The following is a 20,300-nucleotide window of genomic DNA, read 5'->3' as shown; positions in this document are numbered from 1 at the left end:
TTATGGTTGGCCTGAATGAAATGTTCCACTAAAGGGGCATTAGGAGTCTGGCACCTGATGCGGCTCCTATGTTGGCAGATGTGTGTCTTGACCTTTTGTGATGTTTGTCCAACATAGATTTTTCCGCATGGGCACTGGATCAGATATATAACGTTACATGTATTGCAATTCGAAAGGATGTCACTTTTAAACGTTACATTGTTAAAAATCATACATTTACCCTCAATAGTCAGATCACATACACTGCATCCACCACATTTCACATGTCCAACAATGGGGGACAGACCCCACAAGGCTTCTAGTGTGGAAGGATTAGAGGGACTAGGGAGAGCTGCCCGGACCAAGTGATCTTTAAATTTTTGCTTTTTTTGAAAGCGAATAGAGGACGTTCTATTTCCACCGTCCCTGCATTGATAATTGGCCAATGGTGAAGGATCATATTCCTGATCTGATTCGACACTGGTGAAAAAGTTGTTACACAGGCTATTCTTTCCTGATCTTTCTTGGATGTAGGGGTTAGTAAGGTTTCAGGTGGTCTATACCAAGCCCGTTTGAGGGCATTTTTGACAATTTTTCTGGGATAGCCTCTGTTCTTGAGTTTGGTGGAAAGGATGGCACTTTCTCTAAAATAATCCTCCCTGCATGAGCAGTTTCTCCGAATTCTAAGGAATTGGGAGTAGGGTAGGGAATCACGTAGAGCTCTGGGGTGATTACTCGAGTACTCTAACAGTGTATTCCGCTCGGTTGGTTTCCTAAATAGTCGAGTCAAAAGTTCTCCTTCATGATGGAAAATAGTAAGATCCAGAAAATCTATGGAGGATTTGTCAGATGAGAGTGTGAAGTTGAGGCCAGAGCAATTGTTGTTCATCCAATGCAACAAGTGGCGTAGATCATCGATACCATACCTCCATAACATGAAGATATCATAGATGTATCTACGCCACATGATAATCCCAGAGAAGAAAGGATTTGATGGTATTAGGATCGCCTGTCTTTCTATCTCGTCCATAAATAGTATGGCTAGATTTGGGGCAAAAATAGCGCCCATGGAGGTCCCCTTTATTTGTTGATAAAAGAGACCGTTGAAGGTGAAAAAATTCCTCGTCAGGCAAAGTTCAAGAAGTTGCAGAATGAAAGAGGTGGGTATAGCATGGGGCCGCGGGCGTGTGTCTAGAGTTTTCTGGATCACTCGTAACGCTGCAACCTGGGGGATATTTGTATAAAGGGACTCCACGTCCATGGTACATAAGGTGTCCGTACTGGGATCAAACGGGTGGTGTTCGATCAATGCAATCATGGACATGGAGTCTCGGACATAGCAAGGAGTGGATGGCACAAATTCCTTGATAAAGAAATCAACAAAAGCCCCTAATGGTTCTAGGACAGACCCACAGGCTGAAACAATTGGTCGTCCAGGAGGTGAAGTGAGATTCTTATGCACCTTGGGGAGCGTATATATTACAGGTGTCCTGGGGCTTTTTACATTTAGGTAATTATATTCTTTTTTTGTGAGGAAACCCTCTGCCATGGCATCACGGGTCACTTTATGTATTAATTCCTGGATTTGCTTAGTGGGGTTAGAGGCTAGCCTTAAATAGTGTTCCTTGTTATCTAGCTGTCTCTGGATTTCTGTAGTATAGGGATCAAGATCTTGTATAACAATTCCCCCACCTTTGTCCACACTCTTAATAACCACAGAATTATTCGTTTTCAGGGCAGTTATCGCTTGTTTCTCCTTAAGGGTAATATTGTAAGGGGTGAATCTTTTTTTGGTTTGCAGAGTAGACAGGTCCTTTAGAACCATTTTTTCAAAGGTAACTATTTCTGGCGGAATCATGCAAGAGGATGGTAAAAAGGTTGAAGGTTGGCGGAAGGGAGTCAAAGCCCTGGTCTCATTCGAAGGGTGGAGTTGGAAAAATGCCTTGAGGCAAATGCGTCTAAAGAATCTCATGAGTTCCGTTTGGATCTCCATGAAGTTTGGTGGAATAGTAGGGACAAATCTTAATCTCTTCTTAAGTAAAGATAATTCATCCTCCGCTAATAAATGGTTGGAGAGGTTGAAAATGGGAATGGTATCAACCTGTGGGGAATTGGGTCCTACCATTGGTAATAATTGTTCCTGGTCCTCCGTTCTCCCGGAGGGTTGAACCATCTTTCGGTTTTCTTTACCCTTCCCCTTTGTGGTGTCTCTTGCTGGCCTCTCTGTAAAAAAGAGTTGGTATTTTGATGTGCACCCCCACGCCTAGAGTTACTGCTCCCTTCACCTGCGTCTGAGTTTTCAGATGATTCCGCTGAGGTATCTGAGAAGCCCACTAGGTTCTGTCGTCGATTGAATCTACCCCACGGTCTATATTGCTGGGGATTGGTATATGCCCTGTTGGTATAAAAATCTTTCTGTAAATATGGGTAAGTGGTTTCGATGTTATAAGATTTTATGTCCTTTTTAACAAGGACAATTTTCACCTTAGGACCTCTGTTTTTGAGAATAGACTGTCTGCCCATGGTCCTTAGGCATCCATTGGGTCCCCTTGTTATAACTTAAAAACTTGAGCGCAAACGCTGGTTTGCAAGGGCTCAAATTAGTCTGAACCAATTCTTTGGTTTGGGTTCACCTAGCACTTTATTTTATTTCATTTTTTCTCCTTACTTTTCCCCTCTCCTTCATTAAATACAGGACTCGTCCTGGTTTTCTTCTCCAAAAACGTACCCATTATGTCAGCGTTTGCTCCTCTCTATACAGATGACTATTTGAAACAACTGTGCTCTGGCCCATTATTACTTTCAGAAGACTCAGAGGTCCCCAGTCAGGCTAACACTACATTACCTGAACAACTAGAGAAACTAAGGAAAAAACAGGTGCGCCTACAACTGATGGTTTTAATGCTAACCGATTATTTGAAGGCTGACGTAATTCCTCTGGGATTACAGGTTCGCAATATACCAGGAATCTTTACAGACAATCCTAAATACACATCCAATTTTAGTTATATAGGGACAACCTGTTCCCGCCATTGGTTGGCATTAGGCATAGACATCGCCACTGAGACATTAAAATCACTCGAGGTGGAGATCTCGGACATTCTGAAACAAATACAAGACTCTGTAACATCCACAGAAAATAAAAAACTTCTAGAACAGTTGGATAAAACCATATCTGATTTCCACAGGATTGAACAGAATAAAAAATCGAATAAAGTTAAAAAGGACATAAAATCTTATAACATCGAAACCACTTACCCATATTTACAGAAAGATTTTTATACCAACAGGGCATATACCAATCCCCAGCAATATAGACCGTGGGGTAGATTCAATCGACGACAGAACCTAGTGGGCTTCTCAGATACCTCAGCGGAATCATCTGAAAACTCAGACACAGGTGAAGGGAGCAGTAACTCTAGGCGTGGGGGTGCACATCAAAATACCAACTCTTTTTTACAGAGAGGCCAGCAAGAGACACCACAAAGGGGAAGGGTAAAGAAAACCGAAAGATGGTTCAACCCTCCGGGAGAACGGAGGACCAGGAACAATATTACCAGTGGTAGGACCCAATTCCCCACAGGTTGATACCATTCCCATTTTCAACCTCTCCAACCATTTATTAGCGGAGGATGAATTATCTTTACTTAAGAAGGGATTAACATTTGTCCCTACTATTCCACCAAACTTCATGGAGATCCAAACGGAACTCATGAGATTCTTTAGACGCATTCGCCTCAAGGCATTTTTCCAACTCCACCCTTCGAATGAGACCAGGGCTTTGACTCCCTTCCGCCCACCTTCAACCTTTTTACCATCCTCTGGCATGATTCCGCCAGAAATAGTTACCTTTGAAAAAATGGTTCTAAAGGACCTGTCTACTCTGCAAACCAAAAAAAGATTCACCCCTTACAATATTACCCTTAAGGAGAAACAAGCGATAACTGCCCTGAAAACGAATAATTCCGTGGTTATTAAGAGTTCGGACAAAGGTGGGGGAATTGTTATACAAGATCTTGATCCCTATACTACAGAAATCCAGAGACAGCTAGATAACAAGGAACACTATTTAAGGCTAGCCTCTAACCCCACTAAGCAAATCCAGGAATTAATACATAAAGTGACCTCTGATGCCATGGCAGAGGGTTTCCTCACAAAAAAGAATATAATTACCTAAATGTAAAAAGCCCCAGGACACCTGTAATATATACGCTACCCAAGGTGCATAAGAATCTCACTTCACCTCCTGGACGACCAATTGTTTCAGCCTGTGGGTCTGTCCTAGAACCATTAGGGGCTTTTGTTGATTTCTTTATCAAGGAATTTGTGCCATCCACTCCTTGCTATGTCCGAGACTCCATGTCCATGATTGCATTGATCGAACACCACCCGTTTGATCCCAGTATGGACACCTTATGTACCATGGACGTGGAGTCCCTTTATACAAATATCCCCCAGGTTGCAGCGTTACGAGTGATCCAGAAAACTCTAGACACACGCCCGCGGCCCCATGCTATACCCACCTCTTTCATTCTGCAACTTCTTGAACTTTGCCTGACGAGGAATTTTTTCACCTTCAACGGTCTCTTTTATAAACAAATAAAGGGGACCTCCATGGGCGCTATTTTTGCCCCAAATCTAGCCATACTGTTTATGGACGAGATAGAAAGACTGGTGATCCTAATACCATCAAATCCTTTCTTCTCTGGGATTATCATGTGGCGTAGATACATCGATGATATCTTCATGTTATGGAGGTATGGTATCGATGATCTACGCCACTTGTTGCATTGGATGAACAACAATTGCTCTGGCCTCAACTTCACACTGTCATCTGACAAATCCTCCATAGATTTTCTGGATCTTACTATTTTCCATCATGAAGGAGAACTTTTGACTCGACTATTTAGGAAACCAACCGAGCGGAATACACTGTTAGAGTACTCGAGTAATCACCCCAGAGCTCTACGTGATTCCCTACCCTACTCCCAATTCCTTAGAATTCGGAGAAACTGCTCATGCAGTGAGGATTATTTTAGAGAAAGTGCCATCCTTTCCACCAAACTCAAGAACAGAGGCTATCCCAGAAAAATTGTCAAAAAGGCCCTCAAACGGGCTTGGTATAGACCACGTGAAACCTTACTAACCCCTACATCCAAGAAAGATCAGGAAAGAATAGCCTGTGTAACAACTTTTTCACCAGTGTCGAATCAGATCAGGAAGATGATCCTTCACCATTGGCCAATTATCAATGCAGGGACGGTGGAAATAGAACGTCCTCTATTCGCTTTCAAATAAAGTAAAAATTTAAAGGATCACTTGGTCCGGGCAGCTCTCCCTAGTCCCTCTAATCCTTCCACACTAGAAGCCTTGTGGGGTCTGTCCCCCATTGTTGGACATGTGAAATGTGGTGGATGCAGTGTATGTGATCTGACTATTGAGGGTAAATGTATGATTTTTAACAATGTAACGTTTAAAAGTAACATCCTTTCGAATTGCAATACATGTAACGTTATATATCTGATCCAGTGCCCATGCGGAAAAATCTATGTTGGGCAAACATCACAAAAAGTCAAGACACGCATCTGCCAACATAGGAGCCGCATCAGGTGCCAGACTCCTAATGGCCCTTTAGTGGAACATTTCATTCAGGCCAACCATAACGAGGATGACATTCGTTGGACGATACTGAAAGCCCTAAAATTGCCACCACGAGGTGGGAATATGGCACAATTACTGAACAAGGAGGAACTCAGATGCATAACCTTGCTGGACTCAATTGAGAGCGGGCTTAATCGCAAAGAGGACTGGGCTGGTCTGCTTTGATTCAATTTGTTCCCTCTGCCCTTATGAATTACGTAAAAGACACCTAATTTCCAAACTGAAAAGATCGACTGGATGTTTGAACACTATTCCCTGATGAACTAAGTTGTGCTATGAAATGCCAAGTGTTTTTAACAGTATACAGTATATTAACCAAGTTCAGTAACTGTTGTGTAATTGCCTCACTGGGTAACCCACAAGCATGACTTTCACCATCACTCGTTCACTTGCCCATTCACACTCCCGGAAGGCACTCCACCCACCACTAATGGATTCAAATGCATGATATTGCTCGCATCACGATCCCTTTCCAATATGGCCGCCTTGGACAACATACGTTAGTCCATTCTCGCTTTCTATTGACTGCCGATTTAAACTTCCGGCCTCCCAGACACCCTACAGCGGATTTCCGTTTTGGCGCCACCAGTGACCATCGAGTCCACCGACGCCCGGGAGGGAGCCCAATTTTGGAGCTTCACTATCACGCCCAAACCGACCACAGGTAAGCGATGGGGTAATTACAAGGAGACCCCGCTTAGTCCCACACCCCCGAAGTTGCCCTCCCTGACCAAACCCCCCCCCCTCTTTTTCACTGTTTTTTAGTATTAACTGAACCAACATCGGCCAACTGTTGACCACATCATCAACGGGCACAAATTCCCCCCACGAGGAGAAATTGAAGAAGAAATCTCATGCCCTCGCTACACACTCGTGTCCTAACACGACCACGAGAGGTAACCTAACCGCGGCACCGCCGGGTCATATGTATATGCAACTCTCCGACTGGATAGTAATTATAATTCAATCTTACTTAACTCCTCAGATATCACCACAGCGGACTAAGGGCCGTATTTTCTGAACCCTTCACCGTTCGATCTTGGAGTCATCCAGGTTAGTTTATTCTCACGACCACGGGCACTGAGACAACGCTGTTGCATACACGCAACCTCCGTGTTCTATTTACACTTCACGAGCACTCGGCAACCTCCAATCTGAAACCACTTAGTCCTAATGTCCTGACCGCACGAGCACTCGGCAGCCTTCCAATTGAAATCACTTAGTCTTAATGTCCTGACTGCCAGGACATCACTGGCACCAGCCACGGTTATAACTGCACACCGGTCACAATGCACGACGCACAGTGACTGCTGAATGAAACACTTATGGGTGTCACCCGAACATAAGGAAAGACGCATGTTGCGTAGTATTCTTATTGAGATTGCCTCCAATTTTATTTGTAAATAGCTCTGGCATGTGAGCCAAAAAGTTATTGCACATATCTTTGGCATGTGAAACACTACGATGGAAACATGACATAAGAAGTACGTTTTCTGTATTTATGAATTGTGGTAACAATTGTTGATATCGCCTTCTCTTTTCCCATTTCTTCTACAGGAGTTTTGATATTTACAACAGGCAACTAAATTTAAGTCCTGATGATGGTCCCGGTTCATTAGGAGCCAGGGGACCGAAACGTCGACCGTCTAAACAACCCTGTAATATATCTATTGTGACCATTTGTTATAGAGGTTGTGTGTCTGAACTTGCTTTAACAGTTATTTAAGTAGCAAGAGACAATTGGCTCCCTTGTTAGTTTTTGCCTGATACTGTTTGTTCTCTTTGATCTCTATCCCCTTCTCTATTGTTTGTCCTCTCACTCCTAGATAGGTGCAGGCTTGTACCCTATCCAATGCTTGTATTTGACCCTCTGTGTGGTCACCAAATTGGTAAATATATTGAATAAAACTTCCTGTCCCGGCTGGGTACTGGAAAACGAAATATAGTACTGATTCAAGACTATATTCTTATTGTATGTGTCATAAATTTTCACCTTAGGACCTCTGTTTTCGAGTTGATCTGTGAGGGACAAAGCCCGATTGAGCAGGGGAGATTATTTGGTCCAACAGCAGGGCCAAGCGCATCACTATCATTTTCGCAAGGATTTTATAATCCAGGTTAAGTAGTGAAAGGGGTCTATATGAACAACAAGACATCAGAACTTTTCCAGGTTTAGGGAGTAGTAGGATTACCGCTTCATGCAATATGGGTGGGTACTCCCCACACACCAAGGCCTTGTTATATACTTCCAGTAATCGTGGGGTTAAGAGATGTTTATACGCCTTAAAAAATTTCCCAGTAAAGCCAGCGAGTCCAGGTGCCGTGGAGCCATTTATCGCAAAAACCTATAGGGGTTAAGCCCAGAGGACCGGGGCCAGGTAGGGCTATGCAAAATTCAGAACACAAAACAATGAACCCAGCTCCGTACTACATACACTCCTACTACTCATGGTGTAACGAACAGTCAACTCTTTTACCTGTTTGAATGGAATTTTTATTAAACCTTTACTGTTTCTTTAAAAGTTAATCAAAACATTTTTGGGACTGAAAAAGAAACATAGACTTATCAAATTCACACATGAACTTACACGTATTTACAATTCACAATAACATACACTTAAAGACAAAAAAATGGACTTAGACACTGTGAAAAAAATGATTAGCAACAGCTTGCAACATGAAAAAATCAGCAAATGAATTCATACATTAATCTGATGCAAAACACATCTTTAGAAAAATTTACATCATATGCAAAATTTTGTAATAAACATGAACATATCCAATGTTATGAACCACATATGTTATTCCAGCTCCAATGTCAAAAGAGTATCTGAATAGTGTATCAATTCTTTATCCAATAGTTTCCTTCAACCCTCGCCGCATTCAGAATTAACTAAATGCTTCCAAAAATGCCAACGCGTTTCAAGACCCAGGCGAATAGTACTGAGACTATCATCAGGGCTTCATATAAATGGACCGGATGTTCTACAAAAAACCTAATAAATAAATGATGCAAAAACAACGTCAACCCGAACTGACTCTCTCTCTTGTACATGTAACTAACTTTTTGTGTACCTGTTTTCTAGAGTTGGAGCAGCCGCTGCAGCACGTTTACTCCAAGAGTTTTTGGCTTTTCTGCCACTGGACTCGTTTGTGTTACTGCCTACGGGGCTCCCTTAACTTTGCCAGTATAAAGTTCTGAAAAGAAAGAACCAAAGTATTGAATATATCTACTTCTACTCTCAACTTACAACACCAGAGGGAAGTACCAAAAAGATATGTACCTTTACTGCAGAATATGGGCAGGACTGAGTTCCTTGAAGACTCTATATTCTACAAATAAAAAAAACAATATTGTCCTCATTTAACAATGGATCCAAACAGGCAAAATGCATGAAGCACCTTAAAATACTACAAACAAGTGGACTTACTTTACCACATCTTCACCAATTCAAAACTCAGGATGCAATGGACTATCCTTTTGCTCAAATATAGACATGCTTTCCCTTACGGGTATTATCTATAAGAAGTACAAACGTGAGCGCATTTAAGCATACAATCGTATGTTTTTTAGTTTTGTAATTTTTAACCAAACAAACACAGGGGCAAAACAGTGACTTACTTTTCACTCAAAAACGAGAAGCAATATTCAACTAGTGCACCATGCTGGTTGTGACACAACTCGGCATCTCAAACCAGAGCACTTCCTGTTTGGAGAGCTATTGTTCATGGGAAAAGGGATTTTGCCCAATCAAAATGCTCTAAAGTCCCTGCTTTAGCAAATGCTCAAGAATTGCATTATGGGATTTGTTGTATACACACTACACTCTAGATAATTCAGTCATACCATTCAAACCCATGGAGGCACTGTCAAATTTAAAAATGAGATAAGCTTCCTTTCTCAATAATGTAGCGTCAATGTCAATATAGCGTTTACTTGTTTCAAAGCTAGACAAAACCGTCCATTTAAAATCCTTCTCAGTATGGGAATTGTCAATAAAGTGTTGCACCATAGAGGCAGTCAACACTTTCTTTTTAATCCTAGAGTGGTGCTGCGTGATCCTTTGATTTATTTGTTGAATAAGGCACACGGGCAGACAATTGCATGCACTATGTTTTTTGATTTGCAATTAGTGAATTCTGAATGGTGCCATTTGGTACCATTATGGGAAAATTCAACACCTTCAATGGTTGAATCGCAAGCTGCACACGTTCCACACTTATGATGGCCCTCAACAGGTTTTCATTGCCATTGCAATCTTAAGGACTGTTTATTTTGGATGGGAAAGATGTCTGCTCGTACTAGTTGTTGACCAATACCCTTCTTTTTTCTCATTGCGAACAGGGGCTTTGGAAAGCCGCATTCTAATTTTTCAAGCAAGTGCCAATTTTTCATTATAATTTGCCTGAATCTGTTTGTATCCGGGCCAAACTTGGTCGCATAAATCATACGTTCCAATGGTGGTTTCTCCATCATTTGTAAAAATTCTTCCCAAGGCGTCTACCACGCTCTCTTTATTGAGTCCTTCAAGAGCTTTTTTGGGTACCCACAAAGGATTATCTGTTCTTTTAAATAGCGCTGCATGGTGTTCAAAATCTGATTTTGATGAACAGTTGCCACGTATTCTTAATAGTTGTCCACACGGAAGATTTTCTTTCAAGCTCCTAAGATGAGCACTTGTATGGTGAAGGATGGTATATTTATCAGTTGCCTTTCTATGCATAGTAGTTGTTAACTTTTTATCATTCGGCGCCACTTCAATGTCCAAAAACGTCAGCTTTGACCTACTCATGGTCAATGTAAATTTAATATCCTGATGGCAGGTGTTTAGCCAGCCATAGAAACTTTCCAACTCTTCCTTATACCCATTCCACAAGCACCAGATGTCATCTATATAACGCAACCATGGCGCTAGATGTTCTTTAAATGGATTGTTGTTAAAAATAAATCTATCCTCATATTTGGCCATAAAGAGAATCGCTATTTCTGGCGCAAAAGGACAGCCCATAGCCGATCCTTTAATCTGAATAAAAAAGGAATCATCAAATCTGAATTAATTTGTCTTTAAGGCGATCTCTGCTTATTGGTAGAAAAAACTGTGAGGGTACCCTATGGGCACGAGGTCTTCCTCCCAAGTAAGCCTCAATCACTTGAAGTGCCTCATCTTGGGGTATCTGCATGTATAATGAGGTGACGTCAAACGACACCATCCATTGGGTCAACTCATGGCCTTCAATCTTATTGATAAAATCAGCCGTGTCACGCATATAAGAAGGTCCTCCGGTCAAGAAGGGTTTAAGGAAAAAATCCACGTATTTGGAAATGGGCTCTAATAGAGAATCACTCTCAGACACTATTGGCCTGCCCAGGGGTTATCCAATCACTTATGTACTTTGGGTAAAAAATATAAGACTGGGATCCTTGGGAACTTTTTAGACAAATAGTCAAACTCTTTCGGACCCAAGAATCCTCCTTTATACTGGCAAAGTTAACGGAGCCCCGTAGGCTGTAACACAAATGAGTCCAGTGGCAGAAAAGCCAACAACTCTTAAAGTAAACGAGCTGGAGTGGCTGCTCCAACTCTAGAAAACAGGTACACACTAAGTTAGTTACATGTACAAGAGAGATAGTCAGTTCGGGTTGATGCTGTTTTTGCTTCATTTGTTTATTTTGGTTTTTTGTAGAATGTCCGGTCCATTTATATGAAGCCCTGATGATAGTACCAGTACTATTCGCCTAAGTCTTGAAACGTGTTGGCATTTTGGGAGTCATTTAGTTAATTCTGAATGCGGCTAGTGTTGAAGGAAACTATTGGATAAAGGATTGATACACTATTCAGATACTCTTTTGACATTGGAGCTGGAATAACATATGTGGTTCATAACATTGGATATGTTCATGTTTATTACAAAATTTTGTATATGATGTACATTTTTCTAAAAATGTGTTTTGCATCAGAATATTGTATGAATTCATTTGCTGACTTTGTCATGTTGCAAGCTGTTGCTAATCATTTTTTTTTTCACAGTGTCTAAGTCCATTTTTTGTTGTCTTTAAGTGTATGTTATTGTGAATTGTATATACGTGTAAGTTCATGTGTGAATTTGATACGTTTATGTTTCTTTTTCAGTCCAAAACACTGCTTTGATTAGCTTTTAAAGAAACAGGAATGGTCTAATAAAAGTTCAATTCGGACAGATAAAAGAGTTGACTGTTCGTTACTCCATGAGTAGTAGGGGCGTACGTTAGTATGGAGCCCGGTTCATTATTTTGTGTTCTGAATGGAGCCCTTTATGGCATCTATTGCACTGGATATCTCCTCTGCCGAAAAAGGTTCCGCAAGGAATCTTGCATTAATTTTACGAGCCTGACTAAGGCCATCTCTGATAAATATCCTTCCTGATCTGAGCTATCGCAATCCCCCCTAGATGTGTACAAATTGGTGTAGTATGACAGAAATTGGTCACGGATGTCCGAGGTGCTCGTGAGAACATGACCTGTCGACAAACGGATCTCAGTGATGTAAGCCCAAGCAGATGGGGGCCTCAAAAGGCGGGCCAACGTCCGCCCTGGTCTGTCACCTTCCACATAGCGGCGGACGACATTATATTTGGATAGGTAGAGGGTTTCTCGCTCTGCAGTCTCCCTGAACTCTGTTAGTAAGGCCAATCGTGTGTTGTATTTAGTTGCAACGGGTGGCACCATCTGTTCCCTGTCTAGTGCATCTAACCTCCGTTCAATGCTAGCTATCATGGTTCTAAGATCTTTCAAAATCCCTGCTTGTTTAGAAATACCGACGCCACGCATGTAGGCCTTGAAGGCCTCTCATAGTGTAGCCCAACTGGTTACGGACCCTGTGTTGATGTCAAAGTAATCTACAATAGCCTCTCTAATCTCCATGTGAAAGAGATTGTCCAGCAAGGCGTGAACAGGGAATCTCCACTACCTCTCTAAACCCTCGGGTTTTGGGATGCAGAGTTCCAAGACCACCGGAGCGTGGTCAGAATATGTTCTAGGAAGGTGTATAATCGTTTTGTACCATGTGACTAAATTAGGAGTGACCAGCCAGTAGTCAAGTCTGGTCCAGGTGTCATAGTAAGCTGCATAGTGAGAGTAGGTGGGTGTATTCAGGTGTCGACGCCACCAAACATCGATCAGCCCAGTGGAGTCGCACAAATCTATCAGAGCCAGAAGCACACATGGCTTAGTGTTAGGGGATCCTGAGGAGCAATCTAGTGATGGATCCATCAACAAGTTAAAATCACCTCCCATACATATAGGATCGGCGTCTAACTGCAAAATATGAGAATGTATCTCATTTAAATATTCTGGGCAATTAGTGTTGGGAGCGTATATATTCACCAACGCATTTCGATGACCCATTAGCAGCCCCGTCACAATAGTGTAGCGCCCTTCTTTGTCACTATGCACTGAGTGCAATTGAAATGATATACATTTGTTTATTAAAATTGCAGTACCCCTCGCATATGTGCTGTACCCTGAGAAGTACCTATGCAAGCACCAACTGGCTGCAAACGCAATAATATATGCCTTGGGGAGGTGGGTTTCTTGCAGAAACGCAATGTCGATCCCAAGCCCCTGCAGATAATGTAAGACACCCCTCCCTTTCTTAGCATTGTTCAACCTCCTGACATTCCAGGTGACCAGCGAAATGTTAGAAAAAGTGGACAAGTTATCCAACACCAGCATTAGTACTATAGAACAGCGAACATTGATGTGTAGTGTCCTTATTATTGCTTGATGCTGAGTGAGTAATCCATGGCAACAATGTTTGGAACAATAAACTGAGCAGCAATCCTACACCTATACCCCACCCATCCCTGCTCAACCCCATGCAGCGAACAACCTCAAAGAGTATACAATTACTTGCCCCTTGCAAACCTGTCAACGTTGAATATACTAGCAAATCGAAACACATCATAAACCTCTTACACACTCAATGTGCTAAACACACAGGGGGTGTCAATGCCACGCCAGACACCCCATCTTTTGTCATGTCAAATTAGCCCAACTTGTATCTGAGGGCATACATGATAAAGCCATAGTTATGAGAGTTACAACAGAGATCGAGGCCACTGCATATTCATCACTCGGTTGAAAAAAGTTCCACACTGGCAACGGAACCACTGTGTGAAGTCAGGGTAGATGGACAGCGTTGACCCCTGCCAGTTGATAGACCCCTTCTCTCTTGCATGGCATAACACAGTGTCCCTGTCCCGCAAGTTTAGGAGGTATGCAATAATAGGCGTGGACATAGCGAGTGATGGGCACGCTTGACGATGAAACCAGGGGTGAAGGCGTCTCTGCCAAAGATGTCCGTTAGCAAAGTTTCGACAAATTGGTCCATGCGACCAATGTTAGAAGACTCAGGCACACCCAGTATGCTGAGGTTGTTGCGCCTACTGCGTGCCTCCAAATCTTCATTGTCATTGCCACTTCTTTCAGGAGTTTTTCAACTCAATCCAGACATCGGACCAATTGAGCAGATCCGTCCTCCAAGTCCGACACCCTCCCTTCAACTGTGTCTAGGCACCTATCATGTACATCCAATTTAGCACCCAGGGAGTCCAATTGCTTGGCCAAGGTGTCAAATCGGCTGTCTAGAGTCTTAAACCCCGCTCTCAGCTCCTGCAGAAGATAAGACGAGTCCGCTGGTGGGGTCCCTCTGCCATATCTGTGTCAGGGCCCTTTTCAGTAACTTTGCTGAATGGAAGGAGTCCCTGTTTGGAGTCTTTACGAACCATGCCTTCTCGCCCACATCCACTGAAAAACTACTATCTGCTGTGAAGAGTGGGACGTTAAAGATGTGGGAGCTGAGAAGGCAGATATAGAGAAATCCTGTGGCATCAATCACCAGGCATTGAGCATGTACGCACTACAGCGTGTCTCGAGGTCTCCAAGTACCGAACCCAAACCGCAATCAGGGATTTGCCAACTCACACTGCGCTTTACTGTATAGCTTGAGACCCAGCTCTAGCAGGCCCAGAGATCCACACGTGGCCGTGCCTTAGTTGATGGCAGAGGACCCACATCCACTATGCACCCCACGCAGCACTAGTAGGGTGGTGTTACCGTGAGGCCAGAGTTGTAGGCACTGCTCACTTCGTGAGAACGCCCCGCAGGATCAATCTCACTGTATACCACGGCGCTGTAGCAATGGTTCTCCGTGGGAGAGAAACCCCCTCTCCTTTGTAGCTCGCTCAACCGGCCAGATGGCCATGTTATGTTATGTTATTGGAATTTATAAGAAGCGCAGGATTACCCGTGGGCGTCCTGGCATTGAGCTAGGCCTAAACATACATCGATGCGATCCGACAGAGAGAGAAAAGCCAGGTCTTCAGGCCTCTTCTAAAGGAGAACAGATTAGCAGCATTCCTTGGGTGGAACGGCAACTCGTTCCATGCCTTGGATGTGCAGGTGATGAAGTTCCTCCCTCCCCAGCCGGCTTTCTTGAAGGTCGGTGTTTGGACCAGTTTAGCACCCAGGGATCGTAGCGCCCTACCGGGGATATACCATTTAAACCTCTGCCAGGTCAGGGCCAATACCATTAAGGACCTTGAAGGCTATACAGAGGGCCTTAAAACAAACTCTCTCTTTCACTGGGAGCCAATGTAGCCGAGTTAGTTCTGTTCGGACTGAGACAAATTTGGGTATACCTGACAGTAGTCTAGCCACAGCATTTTGAACTATCTGAAGCCTACTAAGCAGTTGTTTCTGGGCATTCAGATATATGCTATTGCTATAGTCAAGTCGTGACATTACAAGGACTGTGGCTACCATCCTAAAATTGTCATCTGAAATAAAAGGTTTTATTTTTCTTAAGACTCGCAGAATCAAGAAGCAAGCGGAGACAACTGAACTAATGTGGGCACAAAAAGTCAGTTTATTATTCACTATTACACCCAGGTTTTTCACTTTAGAGCTTGGAGTGGGGTAGTTTCCCATATCTGTTGGCCACCAATCTGGAGTCCATACATGAGGGTTATTTTCGAATACAATCACCTCCATTTTATTGGAATTCCATTTCAAACTATTTGCCGACATCTAGTTTGCAATAGCCCCCATGCAGTCATGGAAGCGAACACCTGTTTCTTTTACCTGACCGTCCTTGTAGGATAGTACAATCTGAGTGTCGTCAGCATAGGAGGTCAACTGAAAACCATACGATCTAATCAAGGCTGCCAGGGGCATCACATAGATATTAAAGAGCGTAGGGCTCAGTGACGAGCCTTGCAGCACCCCACACGGAAGGCTAAAAGGCTGAGATTTGTTATTATCTAGATCAACCGTTTGTGATCTCCCTGATAGAAAGGAGTGTAGGAGTTTCCAAGCAACCCCTTGCATCCCATCCCCCGACAACCGGTGCATCAAAACTTTATGATGGACAGTGTCGAAGGCTGCTGAGAGATCTAACATTATGAGAATAGCCTTCCCCCCCGCAGTCCAAAGCCTCCCTTACTTCCTCACAGGATTGGGTGGGGTCAAGTACGTTACTGCCATGAAAAAAGCTACTAAGCTGTACATTGATGGTCTTTTTAGTGATTTTTGCGGGCAGGGGGAGTCGCGAAATAGGCCGATAATTCCCCGGGTCTATAGGATCCAAAGTGGGCTTCTTTAAAAGGGGGAGTATCGAAGCCTTCTTCCAAGCAGTCGTAAAAACCCCAGAAGTGAAGATATTATTAATCAGAGGGTTCAAAACCGAACAAATCACTTCAGAAATGGATTTGAGTATTGGGACCGGACAAGGGTCAGTATGACACCCTGAGCGGGCAGAAGATAACAATTTAACAGTTTCTTCAAGCCCTAAGAGGGTGAAATGATCAAAAGCAGATCCTGAGATTAAATCCACCTGACTAAGACTCACTGGACAGAGCTCCGATCCTTTCAACTGGGGAGTAAATGTAGAAAATATTGCCTCCACCTTTTGCTGAAAGAAAGGGGCCAGATTGTCACAAAATTCCGGACTACTAACACTTTTAATAATGTGAGGAGAAGATAAAATTTTCACCGTTTTAAATAAGTTCTTTGGGGATGGACTTGGCTTGAAGAATTTCCTTAGAAAAAAAATTCTTCTTTGTACTGTTTTAGACTACATTTATAATTCGCTTTATCAACGGTACAATAACCCCTCCTCCAGGCCATTTCTAGTTTTTTACAAGCCAATTTCTGGCATTTAAGCTGGTCAGAATACCAGGGGGCCGAAGGGGTTCGCTCTCTTAGGGGTCCACTTTATTATTGGAACCAGTTTCTTACATGCTTTATCAAGCCAATCAGTATAATCATTAGTAGCTTTGTCAGTGTTGCATGGGGGAGGGGGTAGAGTATTCTTGAGTTCCTCCTCCAGTTGTACACTATCTAAATCTTTCAATACTCTTTTTTTCAAACGACTTAAGTAGAGCCCTCTTTGTTTTAGGAACTAGAGGTTCCTTAAGCCCAAATATAATGGCACTGTGGTCAGACCAGGCCAAGATAAGGACCTCCTGACTGGATACATTAGCATCTAACGTGTGACCTTTAAGATGTGTAGGACCGGCTACCAGTTTTTTAAGATCCCCGGCTTCCATTATTTTGTTCAAACGGCTAGGATCGAGATCATTAGGGTCCTCAAGATAAAAGTTAAAATCGCCCAATACTGGATGGGAATCTTGACACCGGCCATCCTCTAGTAATGTACCTATCATATCGAGAAAAAAACAGTCACAGCCCCGGAGATCGATATAAAAGCCCTTTGAAAATACTTTGATGCTCAAAATTGAGATTAATAAAAAGAGCTTCACAAAAGGAATTAGAAGCAGGATGGAAGAATGGATTTAATGAATTGTGGTAAATAACCACTAAGCCCCCCCCTTTCCTAAAAGGTCTATCTAAGGAAAAACAGGAGAACCCTGGGGCAGTGACCTTTATTAGGTCTGGACCAGATGCTTTGTCGGTCCAAGATTCCGTAATAAAAGCAACTTTAATGCTATGTTCTTCTAAAAAAAGGGCACATTCTGAGCTGTGTTTAACTAGGGACCTTGCATTAAGAAGCAAACACTTAATATTGACTCTAACATCATTATCTGGACCAGTGTAACATTTATCATTCAGACTGTAAACTGGTTGATCAAGGATCATAAGCAATTGCACGCCGCAATTGCCGCATTCCCCAAGAGGACTCTTAACTCCCCTCACACAGGCATGCTTAGGGCAATTAACCATACCTCCTCTTGGCCTAAGCTCTACAAGTTGCTGCTTTGAATATTTCCTGACATCTAAGGTCTCACGAGCAGGGGGGACTGGCCCGGAGCCCGGAACGAGCTTTGGCGTGTCAGCGGCGTGCCCGCTGCGAGCGTCTGCTGCGCGTCTGCTGTGCATCCACGTCATGATGCCTCTTAAATAGGCAGCGTGGAAAGCTTAGAGCGCTGCCCAACCTAGAACCTAATATGGCCCCCAAGAACGAGCAAAAGTGCAAACAGGTAGCAAAACCCCCCGAAGTGCCCCACGTACAAGCACACACCAGTGGTCGAAGTGGGGAAAAAAAAGTAGGGGAACTGTGGGTGGAGAATCAGGGGGCGGGAATAACCGAAGATTGGATCAGTGGGCGGAGTCAGGGGTGTGGCTAGAAATAGCAAAACATTCCAATTTTTTGTACGTTTAGCATTTCACTGACCAGTTACAGCTTATAACGTTATTTAATTCAAACAATGGATAAACATGTTTATTTTAGGTTTAATTCAGGAAAAAGCAAACACTCATAGATAATGCAGGTTTATGTAAAGCGTGCAACATATGCAAATCAGTCTTGATCCTACGCCCAATGGGAATAGTCCAGCCCAAACTGCCAGGCCAGGTCCTCCCTGGACTGGAAACACGCATCTTAGGACCGGTTTCGGGCTTTCAGCCCTCATCAGCCAGGATAGCTTGATTCCAGTGGCATGGAGAGCACGAGACCCACATCTGGGCATACCCGTCCCACTTCGGGTGACAAAAGCAAAAAAGAACAACTGATGGACAGAATGCAGAACAATGTCATACATTCACCCCAGTACAGAGATATGGGCCTAAATCCATTGTTTCTTTGCTCACCATGCCATTCCAGATTGGACCCAGCCATATGCAAATCAGTCTTGATCCTACGCCTAATGGGAACAGTCCAGCCCCAACTGCCAGGCCAGGTCCTCCCTGGACTGGAATCAAGCATCCTAGGACCGGTTTCGGGCTTTCAGGCCTCCTCAGCCAGGATAGCTTGATTCCAGTGGCATGGAGAGCACAGGACCCACGTCTGGACATACCCGTCCCACTCGGGATGACAAAAGCAAAAAGAACAAGATGGACAGAATGCAGAACAATGTCATACATTCACCCCAGTACAGAGATCTGGACCTAAATCCATTGTTTTTTGCTCACCATGCCATTCCAATTTGGACCCAGCCATATGCAAATCAGTCTTGATCCTGCACCCAATGGGACCAGTCCAGCCCAAACTGCCAGGTCATATGTATTCAAGTGTCCTTTCATTCGAGAAGTGAACACAAAGCATTACCCACTGAACTATGCACATAACATATTGCTCTTTGATATCCATGGTACACGTTCTTTGCAGCAGGCATATTACCCCTCTGCGCTACCTTAGATGAGTAAAACAGCCACTAGACAAAACACGCTTCCATCTCTCTCTAGCAGGTACATTGATCACCAAATTTATCTTGGCACTTGTTTTGTTGACCAAAACCTGCTGAATATACAAAGAACTTTGCTGTGTTTTAAAACTCCTGCACTTGTACAAAACCAGTCCCCCCAAACTAAACTGGCCCCTACCCTTCCAGTAGCCCTGGGAAATGCCTGATGCCTGGAACGGCCAGTCCGGCATAGTTACCTTTTTCAATGCAATACTGCAGATATGTATACGTATTAGATATAAACGTCATGGATCACTGTTAGTGTAAGATACAGATTCTTCCTGAATATCCTTTGAATTGGGTTCCTGCCTGAATGACACACATGAGCATGTTTGGTACACAAAAGAAGGTATCTGGGTAGACCTCTGAGGTAAGCACATTAATGTTATTCATAAGGACCCTCACACAGGACCACTTACCCTTTTGAACTTCCTGTACAATTCCTGCCTGTGCTTAACTATGCATAATCTTTTGGCAGATGTTTTAAAGTTTGCACCTTTAACATAAACTTTCTAACAAGTAATATAATGTTTTTTTACTTCTAGCCAATTTTTTTTTTAGGGCCATGCCGAACAGAACAGAATTAAAGGCAGAATGCATTCATGGCATCTGCAGTCCTGTGACTTTCAGTTGAAGAGAAGTTGTATTGTGCAGAGATGGGTTTGGGTCCAGGCCGGGGAAACTCCCAGCCGAACCCTTGCTGAGGCAGAGGTTCCTGTGTTGTGCCAGAGGCTAAGCTCTCCTCTTGCTGGTTCAGAGACACGCTTGCCATAAGTGGATTAGAAGCAGCGTGACCCAGACGGTGCTTTGTCCAGGCAGAGGATCACCCAGCTCTTTAGAATAGGAGCCGTGTGTTCTGCCTCTTCATGGCCTTTCTACTAGTCCCAGATTTGGCTGCGCAAGTCTCTTGTGTTATTCAATGTGTTTCCAGTTTAGGGCGCACAGGTACTCAGTTCAGTGTAGTCAGTTTGTTAAAATAA

At 43.3% G+C, this 20,300-nt stretch overlaps 1 protein-coding gene across 6 annotated transcripts in view; it reads right to left on the bottom strand.

The window, feature by feature from the left end:
• Positions 1-20,300, bottom strand: part of FAM227B (family with sequence similarity 227 member B) — a 3,234,040-nt gene that overhangs the window by 424,258 nt on the left and 2,789,482 nt on the right. The gene's annotated exons all lie outside the window — the stretch shown is intronic.

This window comes from Lissotriton helveticus, chromosome 3_2 (assembly GCF_964261635.1).
Source record: "Lissotriton helveticus chromosome 3_2, aLisHel1.1, whole genome shotgun sequence".
NCBI classification, from domain to species: domain Eukaryota; kingdom Metazoa; phylum Chordata; class Amphibia; order Caudata; family Salamandridae; genus Lissotriton; species Lissotriton helveticus.
Note: the sequence above shows the minus strand (reverse complement) of the source record. Positions and strands in the feature narration are given on the sequence as shown.